We start from the raw sequence: 20,663 nt of genomic DNA, 5'->3' as shown, positions 1-20,663 counted from the left end.
CGCGAAGTGTAATAGAATTAAGATAAAGGATACCGGTGTATAGACGGGTATACAGGGGACGCGAACAATGAGACGTCGTCGAGAGGGAGCGAGAGAGACAGAGAGAAAGAGAGGGTGAAGGAGAGAATAGCCCGGCGTTGTTGCTCTCTCCGGTTCGCGAGACCGGCTGAAAGGTGAGGCCAAGATAGCCTCGGCCTTCCTCTCCTGCTCCTCTTCGCCGATCCTCTCTTCCCCATCTGTTCCGCGGCGGCCACGGAGGAACAGGAATTTATCCCGCGGAAAATCCGCCGGCACGGAGGATTTCTTTTCAAAGCAAATTAGCGAATTCACGGTCGCGACTTTCTTCCTCCTCCGAGGGGGCGGAGGTGGCTCGCCTCTTTTCTCCGCGACACCGTGGCCTCTCCGCCTTCCGGGAGACGGATCTTTTTTCCCCAGCCGGCTCTCGGTTTAACGGCCGCGAAAATGGCTGAAGTGGCGGGGCGACTCGTTTCTCGCAGGCTCAGCCTGCTGAATAATTTTGTTTCAGCCGGGCGGAGTAAGTGGGCCGGGGGATATCTCGACGATCGCTGCGCCGGAATGAACGGAGTGCATCGAGTAATTGTGTAGAACACGGTGACTCCGGAACGCTGCGAGGCTTTTCGGTGGAAACCGGACTACGTGGAACCGGGGGTAGGAACTTTGGGAAACCGTAGATTGCTGCCTGGAATTGAAGAGTTGGATCTCAGGACCGAGTCTGGAAAGTTGAGTCTTATGCGTGGAGCTTCTTGAATTGATAGCGACTCGGTGAAAAATACTAATGACCAGGGAGATGGAAAGGAGATTGAAATGTTTTCGGAGTATCATTCGAAATTCGGGAGTAATGTTTCGCGGTTCACGGTTAGTGTCTACGATAGCGAGCCAATTACGACTCGCGGCACAGACGCAAACAACCGTGCATCGGGAGGAAGGGAGAGAGAGAAGAGAGGAAGAGGGACGGAGGAAGCGGTGTGAGACGCTCGAACGAGATAAAAAGAGCTGCTAAGAAGAATAACAGCCAGAAGAAAGGCTCGTAAAACTAGGTCCGGGCTTATTTAGACGGAGGAACGATAGATCTGCCATAATACCGGCCAGCATCGTGGTGTCCGGGTCGGTGACGGAGGGCGCAGGCGGGATACGTCTCGGAGGAGGAAGAACGCGGCGAGAAGTACCCCGGGGAACGAAGCGGAGGACCAGCACGGGGGCAAGGACGAGCGGAGCCGTACAGCTCGGGGAAGGGGGCTGTAATAACTCTGTCCGTGAAAGCCCCGTCGTGAGTTCATTAGTTCCATACCGACGCGCCACAATGCCATTTTAGAGCGCTGTTAGGACTTTCCGCGAACGCCGCGTCGACGATGGGTTTCTTGCTGAAACACAATATATCACTGGGAACGATTTCTTCGGCGACAATGTGATTACTATGCCTCCGATATGGTCTAGCTCTACCGCGAGACTTCCGCGAAGATTCGTGCCTCGATCTCGGATGAACTTTCTAGGAGTTCGTCGAATACGTTGCACATTCCAACGATATAATGATATCGATAGTAATCTTGGTAATTGGAACAATTCGAATGAACTGCATTCGCTTCGAATATGATATATCAGTGAATAATTCCTGATGCATAAAAATGATCTTAGAATTTCACCGGGCAACGAATAGGGCAGAGAAACACGGGAGTCTTTAAGAAACACCAGCCCCGTATTAATAGCGCTCGTGGAACGCACGAATCGTTAGTGCACGGTTCGTCACGGCCACGAGTCGAAAAACGAAGCACAGGGGCGCTAAAGGTAACACAGTGGAGCAGCCTGCAGTGGTTCGATTCAACGAAAGAAATCCATAGACGAGCCGCCGTAAAAACGCGGGCGTTGGCCGAGCGGCGCGTTCAAATGCCGATTTCACGGTGTCGGTGAAGGGCCGTTCTCCCCTAACCGTAAAGGATCTCAAAGTGTTCGTCTTAAACGAGAACAAAATCACCGGTCACGGGAGAATGGAAGTTCCTGGCGCACGGTGGACGAAAGAAATCGTAGACTTTATAGGATCGGGAGCAATTTCTCACCATTGCCGTACCGTGCCGCGCGTCACGATTAACCTAGGACACGTCTGGTTCACCGGTGCAGTTTGTTCGCCGTTAATTAAGCGTGTCCCGGTAACGCCGTAAGCGGCGGGTAATCGATATACGGCGTCATCGAGGCTCGATCAGCATCCGCGCCGAGAGAGACGGTGAACCGGGTAGCATCGTGTACGGACGCATACTACGCGCGGGCCCCGATAAAAACCGCCACGGCAAACAACAACGGGGGCCCCACGGGTTCCGTGAAACACGGCCGCGCGTCCTAACCGCGGCCGCGTGTCGCCGCAGCTGCGCCTGCAACCGGCGCGGCACGGCGCATTCTCTCGGTGCACCTCGAACCTGGAGACCGGCCGAAAAAAAGGCCGCGTTCAAGCTGACGTAAGGGAACACGCCACGCAGCAGCTTCCTCGTGCGAACCGACAGGCTCTCGCACTTCTGCCCCCTTTGTCACCGGTCGCTTTGGAATTTTTTCTTGTTTGGGTGCGTGCCTTTGTGGTACGGCGTTCGAGGGAGCCCCACGGTCTTGCAGTTTTATATATCCCAGTTGGCAAACTGGGTCTGAGCGCGGTGTGACTTACACCGTTCGCCTTTTCAAGCGTTGGATTTCTGTTAAACCTAGCCGCGTTCCGCGAAATGGAGTTCGCGGAATGAAAGATCAATTGGAAAAGTTTCAATCGATTTTGAATGGAATTTCGAGGTTTCCCGTGTAACAGATTCGGCGTCGAATACTTTTTGCAAGCCGTATCGGACTAAGAGAAGTTTTCCGGTTTTAATTTTCAAATGAGAAGATCAAAGATATTGCGTGAATTAATTACGATTCTCGGAGAGGTAAAGGAACAAGTGAAATTAACGATGGTTTTCACTTTGCGAGAGGCAGCCTCGGGTTCCGTGGGCATTGTAGCCCCATTGTTTACGTGTCACTCGCGGTCGCAAAGCGAGACCGGAAAAGGGAGAACGATGCGCGCCGCGAGAGACGATTGCGATTCACGCGAACAGCGAAATTGAAGTGCACTTTCTGCGGGCGAGCCTCTGTCGGGTCGTTTTTCCGCGTCCCGTGATTTCCGTCGCTCCGGCTGCCACGAAAGAATTTCCTCGTCGGAAAAGCGCGCGAACGGGAAAGATAATGACGATGTACAGGGCGCCGCGATAACTTGGGTCGTCGTCCCGGCGACGACGAGCGATACGGAAATCTCCCATCTTTTCACCGGAGTTCTCTCGTCTGACCCTCGCATCGCACTTTGACGGAGTGCATTCGAATGAATGCAGCGAAAAGTTTTTAACGAGTGCACTCTCCGGCTGCAATGCCCCGCTGCATCTCGCGAAAATGACGCCGGTGCTCGCTGGAAAATATTCAAGCGGAATCGCTGGGCTCTGTTAACGTCTTCGTGGATTCGGGGCCGGGCTTGTATGAAAATTTATGACGCCGCCGATCCGTGCTCGCGATGTCTCGTGAAATACAGGTGACGATTTTCAATGAACGTAACTTCAAAGAAGCATTATGTTAAACATTGATAGACTGGTAATGGGATATTACTGAAGAATCCTTTGTAGATGAGAATATTTATCCAAGCTTTAATATTAACATTTCTTCGATGAAGGAAATGATTCTTCATAGAAGATGTAACATTTAATAACACCAGAGAAAGTTCGATCTCATCTACACGAAGATGCTTGCTCCCTTAGATTTGTTCATCCAAATAAAATAAAGTAAACGTTTGCAATCAGCGCTATCTCTCTCTCTCTCTCTCTCTCTCTCTCTCTTGAAAATTACATGGCGACTGGACGTTGAATCACGTTTCCATGAAAGTTCTTTGAAGTTGACCTCATCGGTGTCCGCGCGACAAACGCCGGTCGCCAGGGAAGGTGAGAACGCTGCAGGATTTGGTGCGGTCAATGCGCGCTCTGAACTCTGCTTCGGGATTCTAAATACGAATTCTGAGGCACAACGAGCTTCAAACTCTCCATCGTCTCTTCGACGAGCGTACCGCGTCCGTGTGGCCTGGGTCGTTGTGAGAGCTGGTTGGCTCCTTGTATCGGTTTCTTCGCGCGCGGCTACACCCGCACCGGTGAACGATGGGGCGGTAGCGCTTGAATACCGACAGGACCATCCCCGGAGGAAGTTTCGAGGCAGCTTGGACCATGGTATCTGTGTTCCGAGTCGCTCGATCGTGCCCGGGATTTACGTACCGCGCAGAACGGTGAGAAGCTACGAAAGTAAGGATTCGAACCTGTAAATTTACGCGTGTGCGGAACTCGCCCCGGAAATGGTCTGTATCTGGCAAACTTCCGACACGAAAGTTCTCGACTTTGATTCCGCCGTGGTAACACGGAAACCCCGTGTTATCGAGGAGGCGATAATTAATCTTTGCCCGGGCTGGAGCTATATTTAAAGTTCTAGTTCTACGAAGACTATTTCAGGCGACTTCGCGGATAGGCGAGATAGATTCCGCGGCTTCTGGATCGAACTTCAAAGTGCGCGTGAACTTAATTTATTATTAATGGCGCTCTCGCGTGCCTGTGATCTTAGATATTCGTTATCATTATAAGCGATGCGATGTTCAGAAGATTTTATGGTACAAATTAGGTTTCACAGTTTCGAAGATTCGCTGGGAACACGAGAAAATACAGTCCGGATATGGCTTCGTGAAGAGGTATTTTCAATTTTACGCTCCTGTGTTCGTGTTAATGAAAAAGGCGACACGATACGTTAAGTTCGAGTTGTCACGCGAGGACCAGCGATCCTCCTCCGAACAGACGCGCCCTCGTGCGAGAGGGCTATGCGGTTCAGTTGGGTAACGGACGAAATTATAATTTATATAGGTCTCGAGCGCACGAGCGCCACGATTACACGGGATGGCCGGTGAGTAAGGCAGCGTCCCGATTCAATTTATTATTGAATCGACGTGAGCGCGAGCCTCTGTGAAACGAAGTTCGTGTGCGCGTGAATAATTCCGCGGCCGACGATGGGCAACGCTCGAAACGATCACCGGCGATTCGTTCCATGTTTAATCCCTGCGATTCGTTCGGGGATGCGTTGACGGTGGAAAAAAATAGCGGCGATTTGCGGTCCGGCGACGCACGGCGTTAACAATAAATAATGAACGGGGACCAAGGAATAGGTCAAACGTGGCAAATCGGCGATGCACCTGACGGGGGAACGAATCCGTGCAATTAAATACTGCATCGTTCTCCCGAGCAAAACGAGCCACCGGAACAACTCGGAGGGAAAGAGAAAGACAAAGGGAGAGAGACGGAGGACGAAAGAGACGGACGAGGAGGGAAAAAGATAGGTATATAATAAAAGGGAAAGAAGAAATTCCGAGTACCCCCGTATTAGCCTCTCCGAGGGGGATAATTAATTATCCGCTCTACTCCATCACACGGTCAGGCCGAACGTATCGCCAATAAACCATTCGATATTTCTCGATTAATTCCAGATTCGTCGGGCTGGCTGCGAGACACGAGACGCGGCTGTAACATCCTCTCCGTCTTCGCTTCTCCCCTCTCTCTCTCTTTCTCGTCCATCGGCAGTTCCGTGGACGGCGCGTGGAGGGAAAAGAGGAGAATTGCAGTTTACCATTAATGACTTCGGGTAATAATATATCGGAGGTCCGGCAAGCTGTGCCTCCCGCTGCCGCGGCGGCCGACTTGAAAGGGCCGACCTAACAGCGGGATGTCGTCAGCCTGATGCGGTCTTAGACCTCGAAACCTTTGCTACGGTGTATACGTTCACCGTGGGTGATGCCTCGTTGAAACACTGTGCGGCCATTGTTGCCCGACGGACACAATTCCCGGGGCCGGCCCTCGTCGCGTCGACCTCGCCGCCCATCAGATACGATTTTCGCGGATTCGAGAGGCGGGACGGGCGAGGGCCGCGATCGTTCCGAACTAATTCCGAACGTGGGAAGAAACGGGGCTCGCTGGGAACGGGTTCGGAATCATCGCAAGCCGCGTTTCATCCTGAGGAATCGATGATCGAGTGGACGCGAGTGTGACGTTCCACGGTTTTGATGAATTTTTAAGTATCGCCGACCGATTCCGTCGTGTTTAGGGGCACGTGCAACGATTTATCGGAGCTAGAGTGGGAACGTTTGCCGGGGGACAAGCGGAATTCGTAAAATCGGAGCTTAATGTAAAGTGGCATCGATTGTTGCTATTTTGATTATCGAAACTGGAGTGTACACTTCAGAGTGGGAAGCAGGGGTGCGGTGATCAAAGAAACTGTGTCTTCACACTTTGGCCCAGATGCATGTAGATAAGCAAACGGAGCATCATCTGGCGAACGGAGAACTCACAGATGAGACCAAGGGGCAAGCGTCGGTTTATTACGTGAGGATTGCTAGTACCCCAGGGTGGCTGGCAACAGACAACATGTGAGAAATTCCCTGTAACGCGTTAACTTCGCATCTAAGAAACTGCCACGAACACTCTCCAGAAACGCGCCAGGCTTAAATCTTCTAAACAAACCGTGGCGTCTACCGTCGATTCAGTTCCATCGTATTTCGCAGCTCCAGCTACATTATGAAAAAGTGCGCGTTGAACGCTAATTAACAGAGTCAGCGATAATTTTCATTCGCGGAGGGGACAAGAAACAGAAGTCGCGCACAAATCTTCTCTGTATCGGAATTTTCGCGTTCGTCGCGTGAACCGAGCCATTCGTCTTTCTCTTTCAGTCCGGTTAATAAATTTCTCCATCTATACGATCCGATCCAGTTTCCCGTGCTCGCGAAAAAGGTAGAACGCGCCGGGTGTCAAGCGCGGTATAAAGAATCCCTGCGGCAGGTCTGCTGCAGCGAAATTCGTACAGCGTAGCGTAACGCACCGTTAATTATTTTTCCGTCTCCCGGTGGTCGGAAGTGGGCGTCGGAAGGTAGGGGGCGGCTGAAATTCTCCGAGATCGTGGAAAAATGTTTCCCTTTCGCGCATCAACGTGCGACCGTGCGTCCGCGATGGCCGAAGCTAAAAGGGTGAAAAAAAGGCGACGGGGGAAGAAAGAAAAAGGAGAAAAGGGGGACCGGGTTGCCACGGTCTCGCGGCTATCGATCGAGAGCAACATTATAGAGATGCGAGTTCGGCGTCGGTGCGCTGGCTCGTCCGGTTGGCCATGCGTCTTTGGGCTCGGCGAGCTGCACACGGTTGCTGCACTCCGTGAAGCGCTCCCGGGACGCATAAATCAAAGTCCTCCGCGGAGACTTGCCTCGGTTACGTTCTTCGTTCCCCGCTACGTCTCGCTCTCTCGACGATTCTCTCTCTCCGTCCGATTCGCTGTGTCCCTCTCTTTGCCTCCGTTCCGCTTGCGCCTCTCCGACAAGACACCGTCCCAAGCCTCTCCGTCGAATGGAGTCGAGCGTGTCGGCGGGATTTCTAATTCAAGCTAATCCTTTTTCGCCGCTCTAATTACATTATCAATTCACGGTCGAAGGACCTGCTGTCTGATGCTGCACGCGCTCTCCGGATCGCTCGCGCGCCTGTGTGCGCCCGGGTCTGTACGTGTGCGAACGCGCGTGTGCACACGTGGATACGCTCGGTGCATCGGCATTTACATGGTCGGCCTGTTGCACGTCGCAGTCTCGTCGCGCTCGACTGATTTATAGCGGTCGAATAAATTATAAGGAGCAGATAGAAAAGAGCGTCGACCGGCTTTGGAAGCCGGTGTCAGCAATTATCTGCCGTTTCTCCGCTCTCCTCTGGGCGATCGATTATCTCGCCCCGGTTCACGGAATTTCCCGTCGAATCGAATTTCGGCGATCGCACCGGTTCGAACCGTTTCTCTCCTGCAAACACGACCGATTCGATTTCGAATCGAAACGCTGGCCGAGGACTGTCGGGAAACATTTATCGGACGACGACCAGTCGTGATACGCGCGAAAAATGTTTACGTACCGGAGTCCTCGTATATTACAATTACCTCGCGCCGGGGCTCAATTTTCATTCGCGAGAGCCGGGCGCTGTCGCCGTCGAGAAATGAAATTCCTCGCCAATAACGATACGTCGCGCGTCACCCTTAATTAGCCTCCGCTGCAGAAATATTCGAAAAGTTAGATCTCACTTGTGCTCGTCCGCCGTCCCCTGTGCCGAGGATGCGCGATTAAACGTGAATCGTAATTACATTCCATGAGTAATGGAACGGTATTTATGAAGTCTTCGTTAATTTGCCACGCGGCCAATCCTCTTCCCCCTCTTCGACTGGGTCTCTAAGGATAATGTAACCCAGCCGTAATTTCGCGCTTAGGAAAGCACGTGGACGTAATTTACAATTCGCGGGATACGCACGAGAGAGGACGGTTCAATTCCCGATCGAGCGCGCGCGGGGATATCGTCGATCGCATCTTCTCTCCCCGGCATTGTTCTTGCCACGCCGCTCGGATCGTTTACCGGCGGGGGAGGGGCGGCAGATGCAACGGCCGGAAATAAGAAACCGTACTGTACATCCTATCGCGTAGTTTTCACGGTTCACGGTGACGTCATCTAAGATAGTGGCCAGTAACATGAGATACCTCTTATCTGGCTTATTTAGCGATCACGTTTCATACATCTCCCATTCATAATATTTTCATTGTGCCCCCCGTGCGCGGAATGCCGATCCAATTACAAGAACGAAAATTATCGGTGAATTAGGCGGAACGATGCGATTCATACCGCCGGAATTCCCACGATCGTGAATTCATGAACGGATCCTCTTACGGATGCTGTAGTTCGAGTAATATTAATTGGTTGATCCGGATCGATTTTCGTAACACGAATCTCGTACGGTACAAGGACCTCAGTTTTACACAAGCGTAATGGGAATATTTTCTTTAAATGGTACGCGTACTAATTTACACGCTTTGCATATCTCATTTGAAATTTCAACACTTTGCATTCAGTTCTGACACGTGCAAAAACGTTTCATCAGCGAAACCATCTCTGCGACCGCGAGGCAAGCTAATTCCGTTTACATTGATTGAACCGGTACTGATTGAACTATCGCGAGAAGAGCGTCGTGTTGCTCTCGATACATTATTTTCATTTCCACCGTACGGTGTCGTTAGACATGGTCGCTCGAGAAATTGACCGATAAATTCCGGTAGCACGGGAGAAGGAGAGCGCCAGAGGAAAGGAGGACGAGCGAGAGATCGCCGGTAAAGAGCAGCTCTCAAGGGAACATCCTTTACACGGCTCCCATTTCGCTAATAATCATCGTGGCCCGCATTTTACAACGTCAAATTCGATTCGCGTTACATGACAGGTAACACGGCCGGTCGTGTGTAAACGGGTAGAGAGTTGTGCGGTATGGGCGGGAGGGTGCGCGATGGAGAGAAACGAAAAATCGTTACTGTCGTTTCCGACCGAAGGAGAGGAGGGAAAAAAAAATTTTCGCATAGAGGATGGACACCGGTCGCGAGACGTCACTCATTGGAGGACGTCGGCACCGTCGTCCAACCCTGTCGATATCAGTTACCGTACTCGGCGTGCGTCGCTTGATCGATGACCGACGCGATGGAAATGACATTTCGCGGAATGCCGTTGTCGTCGCCGATCACTCTTCCTTCTCTTTCTCTTTCCCCCTTGCTTTCTTTTTCTCTCTGTCTGTCTGTCTGTCCCCCCTCCGTTATCACCATCTCTCTTTCTGTCCCCCTCTCTCTCTCACTCACTCTTTAGCTAACTCGCTGCTCCCCTCTCTTCGTTGCCACTCCGTTCACCTCTAGTTTTTATTCGCGCCCTCCATCGCACGCTTCCTTCCATCCCTTTTCTGATTTCTTTTTCCTTCCTCCGGCCCCGTCGCCCCTTTTTTTTCAGTTTCTCCGGGGGACTCTCTATTTTTATTTGAAGAGACGGGCGAAGTGGAAGCCAGGGGGGAAGAGGAGCGATTTCAAGCGAAACGATCGGCCGGCAATTTTCGAGCACCGCGAGCGAGCTGCGAAATCCCGAACCGCCCCTGACGCCTCTAGCCGCTGTTTCGACGCTGTAATTGGCCGCCTTTGACCGGAATCATGTAATGGACGGCCATCGATGCCGACCGCGGGAATATGCTTTGTATGCAAAGCGTCGTTTCGGCGCCTACGGAACACCGGTCGCGCGAGAGCACCGATTCTCGTACGCTCCACCCCTTTTTTTTCCGCCGGTTATTCCGCTCCTTTTTCCCTTCCTTCCTTTTTGTTTTAATGAAAAACCGGCCATCGCGTGACGCGAGGGAAAGCCGACAGGTTTCCCGCGGATGACGGGATTTTTCTAATTTCGCCCGGCGAACGGCGGAAAATACGACGCCATATTTCTTCTCCGCTGGCACGAATATCCAGGACCGAAACGGGCCGGGCGGTGCACGGACGTGTACGCGAAAAAAAAATTCTCACTGTTATTGTTGCGTCGCTCGGTTCCGCTCTCGAATTCGACATTTTCATACGCGATTCCCATAAAAAAAAAAGAACGGTCGTGCCACGCTTCAATCCGGTACCGACAATTAATTTCTCGGCGTGCAGCGTTGAAATGAAAAACTATTACCCGGCTTCGATTTATAATTGCAGCAAGATATTCGTGTCAGTCCTTTTCTCCTCTACCTAATTAAACTCGGAGCGTAACTATATCGCGGCTTGGTTACAGGAACGCCGGGGAAAGTCAGACAAAAGATCACATTTCCACCGGGAAAAAGAAAAACGGAAGGGAACTTACGTCGAGCCGAAAGTCCCGCGTATCGAGCAGTTTGAGAACGCTTTTACGAACGAAAGGCGAGTGGAGCCCGTGAAGCATCTGCCAATTAAAGGTTATTAAAATTCTTCGTCGACGCGTATCGAAGTAGGCGTTTACGCGGCGGGCTAACTGCATTACGAATTAATTTCCCAGGGACAAAAGGGACGCGCAAGCGAAGGGTCCGGGGGGGGGGGGGGTGCGGCGAGGTAGGCGGGAAAGGAGAGCGACTCTCATAAATTTCCCAGACCAGGCTGAAACAAAAGGACGATTGTACGCCGAACGCGCCAGGAAAAAATCGTCCCGGCGTGCGTATATATATCTTGATTAATTCAGATACTCCAGCGTGCAGTCTCTCCTCGCGAATGGAGGGTGGGGTGGCTCCACGAAGTCACGGGGTTACAGACGAGGAGAGAAGAGAACGCTCCCTCTTCGGAGATCGGACGAGGAGGACACGCGCCAGGTGGAAAGAGAGAGACGTCTAATGCACATCTACGGCTATCACGAGCGACATAATTGCGAGGTATACTTCATTAAATGAGATCGTCTGAGCGTGGCGGGGGTGGGATGGAGGTGCGTGCGCGGGGCGCGGGCCTCGTTACGTTGATCCTCGTTCCGCGGTGTCGGTACAGCTACGCACACAGAAACGCAGGGTACACCTGAAAAGAGCTCACCCCTCCGCTTTCCCCTATCCAACCCCTTCCTCGCCCGTTCCCGACCTCCACCTCCCTCGTACCGTTTCTTTCTACTTTTTTTCCTCTCTCTCATTCTCTCTCCCTCGCTTCATCTGCCAACCCTCTCGTTCCGTCCGCGCGCACGCCACAGGCTCGCAGTACACACGCGCGCAGACACACACGCCGGGCTTAACCCTCTCCACTGCGACGAGCGCACTCCAGTCGAAAGCTTTGACATCGGAGACGTCGGCAAGTACACCGGAGGACGGATTTATCGGATATTCTTCCGCGTTCTGCTACCTAGCCGGATGGCCGGGGGAGGGAGAGACGGAAAATTTCAACCGCGCCGCCGCCGCCCCGAGTCGGGATTATTACCACGTCGCGGAGAAGTTTCGCGGGCCCTCGGCGGGCGTTGGGCGGAAAATTTCGTCCCGCGGATGCCGCGTGTCGGGACAGGGAACGCGTATTAACCCGCGGACCGTTCCTCTCTGTATTAGGATTTTAATATTCGTTATCAAAAGGCCCTTTGTCCGAAGGTCATTTTAGCCGGTAATTACGAAATTCCTGGTTAGTTTCATTAGCCGCGGATTGTTCCTTTCTGCGCCCGGCTGGAATTTTGTTTAATTAGCCCGCGTCTTCTGGCTCGCTATGTCACTCTTCTTTTACGGAGGTGAACGGGGGGAGGGTGGATTGTATCGATCGGCCGTGGGGAACGATTCAGACATTCGGAGACGGTTAAGGAGACTCTTGGAGATAATTGGATTGTCCGAATGAAATTCATGGCCGAGGTGTCATTATTTTTCGAAATTTTGCTGAATTTCAACGTGAATAACGATCGTAAACGGTAATCTCTGTAACTTCGACAAGAGAACCGAATGTTTCGTAAGACGGTAATTATAGGAACTGGAAGCAGGACGAAGGAATTTGAATTGAATAAAATATTGATTCCGTTGGTCCAAATACGACTTCGAATCTTATCGGAGAAAATTACGTGCCCGTGAAGTAACTTCATCGGATGGTTGAAGTTCATTGGTCGAAGCATCGGCGGAAGATCAGAGGGGAGGCAGGATGAAGAGCGAGATGAAGGCACGGCGGATAATTGTACGCAGAAGACGCGCGAGACGCGGACCTCGAGGGACCGGTCTCTCCGGGGCCAGTTCCGATCGGTCGTACGTCTTCCTGAGATACTACTCGTATCGAGTTTCCAGGAGGATCGACGTATATCGTTCTCCACGTCGGCGTACCGACAAGAAACGACGATAGAACCGCGTTCTTAGCGTGAACCGCGCGCGTTGCCGCGTGGGGGATGCTGGTACGACGACGACGACGCCTCCACGGGTCAAAGACCGTCGACGGGGGCTAATAAACGTAGCACGTGTCCCCCATGGAAGAGAACTCGCTAGCGCGGCCGTGCTTTGATATCCGCGATGCGAGTTAATTAAAGAAACAATGTGTCCGCTCCTCTTCGCTATCTTATGCCGTCCGCTCTCAACGGAAGCGGGCGATACGGATCGAACGATAGGGTTTTACCGGGAACGCGACGAACGATTGTTTATGGTTGCTTCCGTGTAATTCAATATTCAGCGATGTTGCGATATCTTCTCCGCTACTCGGCGGGTATTATTCTTATAGCTGAGGAATTGCGGAAGGAGACTGAATGAGAAGTTAGCGTTTCAATCATTGATTTCACAGTCTCTTGCCATTCTCGGTGGGATCCTTAAGCAGTTTATTACTCGAGATTCCGATTATCCCCTGTTTCGCGTTTCTATTTTATATTTCGCTAGAAAGCTGAACTTTGTTCGCTAAATCAGCGATGCATAATCCCGGATGGAAAATATTCTGTACAACTTTGTTTCATGGATGCTGACTTCCAAGTTGTTGTGCGCCGATTAGTAAGCACCGAAAGCGGGAAGTAATTAGCGGAACAACGACACTCGTAACCCTGTATTTCCATTTCATGTCCGGATACTAAAACGGAGGGAAAGCATCAGATCATTTCAGGACTCGCGATATTCCGTGGAAGGCACGAATTTTACGGCGGGCTTCTCTTTAATCCGACCATGACGGAACGAAGGAGAAAAAGCGGGGGTTAGGGATAAAGAACCCGCGGGCGTGCTTTATAACATTTCGAGAGTGACTTAATAAGTCGCGCGACTCGGCCCCGGCGAGCGAGAAAGCAGCGTTGGGAATCGTTGAAAGAAGACTAATGAACTTGTTGGCTCTCGGCCGAAAGGAGGGTCATTTCGCGGTTCTTAACCGCGGCTCGAATAAAACGGTGATTTCGCCCAGTCTACTAGCGGGGCGCGCAGGTTTTCCAAAAAATTCATCCGCCCCGGCCGACGACTCGCCTGATAAAAAGCTAGAGTTGCCGGCCCGTGGTTCGACCCAGGAAATTTGGAAGCTTACGTTTAACGACCCGCCGCGGCAAAGAATATAAAAAGGCAACGAATGGCAAAGGTTTTCAGTTTAATCTTTCAAGTGTATTCGTATTCATATCATTCAAATGACAGAACGAGGTCGCGCGGCAGTCGGCGCGTCGATTTAGTGACTTAATAACGGATCCCGGTTATTATTTATCGAAACATTAATTAAACAATATTACGACGGAGCAGAGACGAGGAAGCGCAGAACGTGAATTTTCATTTAAGTAATTGCTCTGGATTTTAACCGAGCGCGTCGTCAAACCGGGCTAATTTAACTACCCCAATTCGGGGAACAACCTCTTACAGGCTATCGCTGTAATCTGCAGTACCTATCATTTCATGTTAAGTATCACTACGCGGTGCTCGAATAATTAAAACGGTGTTCCGGCCCGCCACGAATGAACCGATTGCCCCAGTCTACCGCAACCCGGCCCGACGTTAATGAGTCGAACCGTTTATCAGATTTTTATCTTAACCCTTGGTTTCGAAGGACGCCATTTATCGGGACGATCGCATAGGCAAGCGCACGACAAGAGCGTGGCCGCGTGCCGACCGAAAACGAGTCGGTCAGCCCATGGATCGATGATGACCGCTGACTGCGTTTAATACACCTGCGTTTATAATAAATGGGGTTGACTCCGGAGCCACGGTGTTATCGGGCCGGCGAAATGATCGCGGAAGATCAACAACGCGTCCAGACCCAGTGAAAAGTTGCGGACAGAAGTTTCTAGCCGGGAACTTTCTAAATTAGAGTATAGTTTCGAGACGAGTGTCGCTGTGATTTTTAACTGGCACTCTTTTAGCTGGCGAGATTTCGAGAACCGAACTCCGGCAGTTCTCGAGAGCGGCGAAGCTTGATTTATTTATCGACGTCGGATAAAATATTAAGAGTTCTCGATGAAAATATTCCGCGGTGCAAAGTTTCCCGTGCGTACGGAATTCCAAATCTAATGATGCGCCAACGGGTTCCGATAGTCCTTTAATAACAAAAGAAATACGTAATCCAAAGGAAACGCGAAAAGTGGAAAATAGTGTCAGCACCGCGGAGAACGTGACTCGGGACTTAAACTTACACGGGCCGGGTTCGTTCAGCGCGAAAGTATTTCCATCGCAGCGATACGGGGCGGAAATAGAATAAAATTTTTAGAACGCGTGCGGGGCTTTATCGAGTCGGACGTACCAAATCAAACCGGTGTCCCGCGTATAGGTGTCAAGAATGTTTTGCCCTTATCGGTTCGACGGTTGTACGAACGACCTGACAAAAATTCCCTCCAGTGTTCCGCGAATCGTGCTCCACGCCCAGTTGTGTTGCGCAAGAAAATACATCAGGCGACAGCCGCGCGAGCGATCGCGCCGATCGCGGTGTTTCGCTTCTCCTCCTATAATCTCGCTATCGACGCCATCGTGATCCTTTCTCGCCGGGAATCTTAACACTCTCGATACCGTCCAGGTGCCGATAAAACGGGAACGCACGTGCCGGCGAGGAATTCGCCTCGCGAAGATCGGGCACCGAATCTCCTCGCTGAGACCCGTGATTTTCTGAAGCCGTCGCGTCGCGCGGCCCCGTCGGCGACGTTTAACGATATGATTATCGGCGGCGACATATAAATTGTATTGTTGTCACATATTTCGCGCCCTGAACAGTGGCGGCGAAATCGAAGCGAACCTCGCGTCAAGCGGGAACGCGATGATCGAAGAAGTTTCGATGAACGCGACAGATAGCCGGCCGCCATTTTCTCGAAAACGAGCGCGGACTACCGGCAACCGCTCCGGTCACGTATATCGCGGATAAAATTTTATCCGGCGAGCTGCTCCGGCTTTCTCTGCCCATCGATTGATTTATCGGTCCGTGAATCCGTGGATCGCTCGAAATCGGTGATGTTAATTTGATTCGCGGTGCCGTGACGGGGTTAGATTCTGCGATACCGTGGACCCTTGCTATCGGTGCATCCTGCTCTTCACGATGCAACTTCAGTGAGAATTTTCTGATCTTCTCTTCTTCACGTGCAGACTTCTTACAACCACGAGTGTGAAACATTGTGTTATAATTATTAGTATGATGATTCTTGAGATTAATATCTCTTGCTCGATGGCTTCAATTAAAAGCTTATTAATCACTTAAAATAATACATTTCGCGAAAGGATTTTCTGTAATTCATGCTTCAGTAATTACTTCTCGCTCTCCTGGTAAGAAATTATAGGGATTTTTAGAAAAAGAGGATGCATCCAGGTGCAGGGTTCTTCATCAGCACCTCCAGTGCCATCAAGTAGCTTGCACATGTTAGGGTTGCAGCGTGAGAAGCATACTTGATTCGAGGACACTCTTCCTGGTGGATTATCTAAGGGAAAAAACTGATCCTGCGAGGGTAGGCAGATTGATGATGAAAGATTGATTCTGCTCTAAAAGCATCTCGCTTGCGATCTTTGGATGGAATATCAGAATGGATGATAGTTAATATTCTTGAATAAAGTTTCGATTAATATAATAGTATACCTAACAGAAACGATCAAATAATCTTCCACTAAGTCCTGCAAAATGAGATTCCAAACACTCGCCGCGTAAAATACAAGATAAGTTTCCTGAATTGTTGAAAACTCTGATGATATCAAATTAAAGTTATGGCGCATGTTAACCGTTACCTATTGTGCGAAACAGAAGCTTCGATAGATCAACAAACGTGTCGAGAACGTCCACGAGAAACTTGTGAAGCATTTCGACCGAAACGGTGGCAGAATCGTTTAGATCGCGGCATTCCATGCTCTTTCCAGGAGATTCCGTGAAGGAAGCAGCCGTTATCGGGATAGAAACGTTCGGTGCGGCACGCAACGCTGAAACGAAGGCCGGCTTCGTCACGTCACGGCTGCATTTCTGTGGTATTTCGGACAGGTTGGAACGCAGACGGATAACACGACGCCTTCGCCGACGAATAATTCAGCGGATGCTGTTAATAGACGTTTCCTCCCACAATCAAAATCTACTGTGCCACATCAGAGAATTTTCTCTGTCACTATATATCGTTGGAAAACGTATCCTCCTTTTAAGTGCATGAAACGTGGAGATCTAAAAATATTTTTGAATTATACCAAACGATAAGATATAGTCACGGTAAAATGTCAAGTTAAAGTTGACGATTCGAAGTAGTAGAAAATTTTTGTTATATCCTAAAATAGTGGACTGTTATATCAAGTCGAATGTACTATACAGTCGTCTTCTTCATTCCAGTACAAAGTCATGGGCATCGATCGAAGTATAATTTATCAGGTTTATCGCGGGCAAGTGTAATTTTAGATAAAAGTCGAACCTCGATGATTCGCTGCTTCCGTGGAAAGAAATTCGACTCGATTCGGGGACGCGAAAGTAGCGATATCGCGTTACGTGGCTTTCGTTTCTCGCGCATGTACAAGCCGGGTCCACGAGTGTTCGTTGCGGAGGCACGAAAACGAAACGAGAGAAGGCGCAGGTGCTCACGGCTCCTCGGCCCTGTAATTAGGCTAGGGACGCCGAATCCGTCTGCGGACCCAGCGGGACGGTAGCTGATCACCTTAAGGGAAACGTGTCAAACACGCTCTCGCCGCTCAAGGCTGAACTCGCAAGAAACTTCGGGTCTGAATAGATTGTCGTGGACCATCAACAGGCGATATGGCAAAAAAGTTTTGGGAAAAAGTGCGACTCTGATGGGGATCATTTCGGGAGCACTGGATCAAGCCTGATGAAAAGGACGTTTCGCGTGGCTACTGCGACTTTCGTGTCCGAACTCATTTCACGGAAGATGTCTTACATTCAATAATCCTCCATGAATAATGATTATCGGTTGTTCGGAAGAAACACAGTTCCTGGATGAACATTAAGAATCCTTAAATCTGTTTCTGCATAAAGTTATCCTAGCAGAATATTTCGCGCGTCTCGTCAAAAATTCGACGCTACAACGTCGTTAAAAGAATCCGCTTAATCTCCAAAGGAAGACACCCCAAAAAGCTTTCCGACGCGGCGGCCGTGGTATCGTTGATCTTACAATTTAATTCTCGTGCTGCCTTATCTCCCAGGAGAGGGGGGTATTCTGTGGAAATCTCTGCCCAGTGGGAAAGAGGATGGTCGCAGGCGAAACTCGCGCAGCCCTAGGAGAACACGGCAGGCTAATCAGCCGAGAGATACGGTTCCGTCAGCCACCGAAGTGTCGGCGGCGTAATCGTTGAAGGGGGAGAGGCAACAAACAGGTCGGAAGAAATTTCTTCGGGGACGGTGTAAGGAGCGGCCGCAACGACCGCGACAGGGGCAGCAGGAGAGATTCAGATCTTGAGAGGTGTGCGAACGCGGTCGGAGGGTGAGCCGGGAAAAGGGACAAGGGCTGCGCGGCGTAGACGAGGGTGGCTGGGCTTGAAAGAGGTGCTTTACATTATTTCAAGAAGCCGGTTCCACGTTCTGGAGGGCGAAGTGCGAAGAAAGCGGATGAATGGCGAGCGGCCGGGGAAGAAGGGAGGCGAGCCGGAAGAAATACAGCGAAGGGTGAAACTACTACCCGCGTTCAAAAGTATTTGCCTCAATTGAAACGGACCGAGCGACTGCGGCTACAATTACGTGCACACGCGATGCGTGAACGTGTGCTCCAGCGGCGAAAGGATTCGTATTCTGTGAAGTCTAGCGATGTTTCTATGTTTCACTGGCGAACGGATGCGTGAAAATCAATTCACGAAACGTCGCTATTGTATAAAGATCTCTGCATCGACGGAACAATATTGCGATGGAAATAATTTCTTGCAAAAGTATACCAGAAATTTTCTATTATCAGTTTCGTTCGGTTCGTACCAGCAAAAATGATCAACGGTTTAAGAGCGGTCGTCGATAAACATGGTGGAAACCATTCTACTTTCTAGTAAATACTTATTGCACTTTTATTTTTGTCGCTGATTGTATAAGGGGAAAGAAAGGGAAGAAAACCGGGGAAGTAAGGTCGGGACAGGTAGATTTAATTACGCGATTGGTTTAAAGGTTTTTCTCCTTAGCGATTCGCGGCATTGTGAGCCCGTGGAAGCTCGTTTCCCGCGGTCGCTCGCGTACGTCGCCTTCTTTGATTCATTATTGAACGTCCGTTAACGAGGTTACCGCTTGGTGTTTTTTAGTTGCCAGCGCAGGGGTAATTTAATAGGGCGGACAGTTCTGCTTCTTGCCCGGCCCGGTGTTTGCTCGACTTTAATTCTTGGCCCGGGACGATTCTCGGTCTCCTCGGGGCGTGGCGGTGGCGACGCGATTAAAAATTCAATTTTATTTACAATCGGATTAGCCGGCTGACGTTTTTCATTGTCAGTCCAGGCCGGGCTTCCGTGTATCTTTCCCTATTTTTGTTCCTCGTTCACGCTCGAATTACGTTGTCCACAGTCACCGGGAACCGAGTATAAACATTTTGACGCCCGGAAAATGGAGAAAGAAATATGGGTCGAATGGGCCACGGATGTTGGAATTCCTGTACGTTCGCTCGAAACACCTACCACCCCGGCGGCAAGAAACTTGCAATTATTACCATCATTTCTCGCCGAAGTCCCCGAAGTCACAAAAATTTGTGAAGAACGGATTTCCATGGTATCTCCTTGAAAAATGTGCATCCCCAATTTCCCCTGAGAAGTTCCAAAGTAAGAAAAGTAACTTTCCAACGATCAGCTTTTATTGAAGGGACCTAGAAGTGTGCGCGTAAATTTTTACAGAATACCATGAATACTTAAAATCCATTAAGATTGAGTCGGATTAGATCGGAAGACTTGTTCCCAGCGAAGGCTGCGAAAATATGTCTACCGTTGCAATATTAACACTTGAAGCTTCCTACCGAAATAACGTTCTTCGGGCCGGTGGGAATCCAAGATAACTGTCCTTCGGTTGAAGAACGTCATTCTTATTCCTGTTACACAAAAGGGTGTCGTTCAACGAGCCGCTCACAACGAACACGAAAAGGAATCCCGTGTACTCTATTTTCCGCAGGGACACCGGAGAGCAGAGCAGAAAAGAGGAGAACAAACGTCACGATGGCATTTCGGCCGGGGGTTGCACTTAGCACGGTAAAATCGAGTCGTTTTCGTCTAGGTCAGTTATAGTCGCCTTGGGAGGTAGCTAAGGAAGATGCGACGAGGTATATACATCGTGCTTCCTTAAACATTCAGTCGGCGGTGAACGAACTGGCCCGAGGAAGGCGCTAACCGGCGGAATTGGAATTACCTATAGCCGCATCCCCGGCAACGCGGCGCGAGGAGGCCTTTGCAGGGCGTAGGAATTGGGATACGCGGTCGTATTCACAGAATCGAGCGTTCCACTTGAATCGGGAATTTCTCTGCCAGCCGATACGGCCGTTTCTATTCGGCCGGCCCGTGGAAATAGTTTCGAAATGGCTCGTCGAGCCCGATACATACTCCCAGAGCGCTTTCTGTCGGCCGCGCGATCCGGGATGGGGTGATCATCGAGCAAATTTTTTCGCCAGCCACTGAATCCGGACGCCGAATCACCGGCTGGAGGAATCTTCCGGGCTGATCGAGGCTCCACGAAATCTCGCTGGTGGTGTTTACAGCGGGAATGTCCGCGGGTAAATCGACCGATCAGCGTAATGGGGCGAGGAGACTGAGGAACGGCAAAGAATGAGGGCATTCGGGGATGAATAAACAATTTAAGGGGCAAGATGAATGGTTCATAGCCGAATAGAGTTTTCCAGAAGTTTGTTTCCATCTGCGGACCGACGGCAGGAGGATTCCCGCGGCTTTCAGGTTGGACGTATATATACGGTCGATGATGGGTTTCGGAGGAGATGGAATCAGAATTGCGTATTGTGGACGCGGAA

The 20,663-nt window shown here is 50.6% G+C and overlaps 1 protein-coding gene across 15 annotated transcripts in view; it reads right to left on the bottom strand.

The window, feature by feature from the left end:
• The window catches only part of LOC116426915 (latrophilin Cirl), a 416,178-nt gene that overhangs the window by 49,128 nt on the left and 346,387 nt on the right, over window positions 1–20,663 (bottom strand). Inside the window, exon 1 of one of the 15 annotated variants that reach the window (XM_076374225.1) lies at window positions 15,029–15,122. The exons of the other annotated variants lie outside the window; for them this stretch is intronic. The gene's annotated coding sequence lies outside the window, so the exon portion shown is untranslated. Of the gene's footprint in view, window positions 1–15,028; window positions 15,123–20,663 lie in introns of those variants that run through there. 15 annotated transcript variants of the gene reach the window in all.

The sequence above is a fragment of the Nomia melanderi genome, chromosome 2 (genome assembly GCF_051020985.1).
Source record: "Nomia melanderi isolate GNS246 chromosome 2, iyNomMela1, whole genome shotgun sequence".
In the NCBI taxonomy this organism is placed as follows: Eukaryota; Metazoa; Arthropoda; class Insecta; order Hymenoptera; family Halictidae; genus Nomia; species Nomia melanderi.
Note: the sequence above shows the minus strand (reverse complement) of the source record. Positions and strands in the feature narration are given on the sequence as shown.